Source organism: Pygocentrus nattereri, chromosome 1 (assembly GCF_015220715.1).
Source record: "Pygocentrus nattereri isolate fPygNat1 chromosome 1, fPygNat1.pri, whole genome shotgun sequence".
NCBI classification, from domain to species: domain Eukaryota; kingdom Metazoa; phylum Chordata; class Actinopteri; order Characiformes; family Serrasalmidae; genus Pygocentrus; species Pygocentrus nattereri.
This window is the reverse complement of record NC_051211.1, coordinates 24,181,393-24,182,806: the sequence shown is the minus strand read 5'-3', so window position 1 is coordinate 24,182,806 and position 1,414 is coordinate 24,181,393. Positions and strand designations below refer to the sequence as shown.

The 1,414-nt window shown below is 34.8% G+C and overlaps 1 long non-coding RNA gene across 1 annotated transcript; it reads left to right on the top strand.

Moving 5' to 3' along the window:
- Window positions 1–727: 727 nt before the first annotated feature.
- Window positions 728–1,014, top strand: LOC119262939. Its single transcript, XR_005130004.1, has 2 exons — window positions 728–819; window positions 960–1,014. It is a non-coding gene; the product is annotated as an uncharacterized LOC119262939 (long non-coding RNA).
- The last annotated feature ends 400 nt before the right edge of the window (window positions 1,015–1,414 follow it).

Sequence of the window (1,414 nt, the reverse complement as noted above, 5' to 3'; positions counted from 1 at the left end):
TTGCTATACAATGAGAATCTATATTGTAAAAGCCTTAAAAATCCTTTTGTGATCAAGTTTGACATACCTTAATACACAAACTAAAAAGTAGGAAATATGTCATGAAACAACATCTTCAACTTAATTCATACATAATTGTAAACTATATGTTGTACAGAATAATAATGTCACATGTTTTCTAAGATTAGCTGCAAATCCAGGTTTACCTTATTAAACATCCTTAAAGCAAAGCACAAGAAAAATAGAAGAATATTAGGATTTTAGCCTTTGAGTGAAATTTCACTGTTTTTATCCAACGTCCTGGATAATACAGTGGCGAAAAAAGTAAATCATTCATCTGCAGGGTTTCATTTCTCTAAAAGCTCTGTCACAGAAAGTTATTATACAGTCCCATTTACCCAAACAGTTGGGATTGTGATGGTCCGACGGAAAAGACACGTGGGTACGTTCCAGTTTGGGGTGCAAAAATCGGTGTTTATTAAATCCCAGTGAAAAACCAAACAAAAAAACGCAATTTATCCAATGCCAAAAGAAAAATATCTACAAACATATACAGCTTAATTTGAATAGTCAGTTATTCAATCACAACTTGAGAGGGTTTTAGGCTTCAACCACATTCCATTACCTCTCTCACAAGACTGGCTCATTCTGGTCCATCTAGGGCTTTTATAGAGCTAAACAGGAAGTGCTGTGACGTCACTTCCGGTTTTTGCGCGGGGGGGGGGGGGGAAAGTTCACTATAAAAACGCAGCAAACAAAGGGTCCTGTTTTCCTCCCTGACTGAAAACACGGCTACCTTCCTCTGGAGTCTATTCACAGGTAAGTACTTGTTGCCTTCCCCAAGTGTTTCAATAATGTTAGTTTATAATATATGTTTCATTACATCACTAAATCAATCTAAATTTACAAATAATAAAACATTCACATTCACCATTAAGTTTTGTTTCTTTTCTCTGCAGGTTTACTCTTGTTCCCCAGCATAACCACTCAATCAATAAATGCTATTTAAAAACAGTTTGTGTCTCTGAGTATGAAATGTCCCCATTACCTAGAAAGTTCAAACATATGTACATTGTGGCGGAGGGCAGCTCCGTCACAGGGATGCCATGCAAGATCTAAATACAAACAGAATGATGTGCAAATCATGTGAGAAGATAACATATCAAAGGTTGAAACAGGAAAATTTTTCCATTTTGAATTTGATAACAACACATTCCAAAAAAGATGGGATAAGGCAACAAAGGACGTTGTGCAAGGCTCAGTTTCAACATTTGATGTGTTGTCTTTGTACTATTTACAATTAAATTTAGACTTTAAATAATTTGCACATCGTTGTATTTTGTTTTATTTGTTTTTTATTTATTAGCATCACAACCTTTTTGGAAAGAGGGTTGTATAAAATGGTTACAAATAT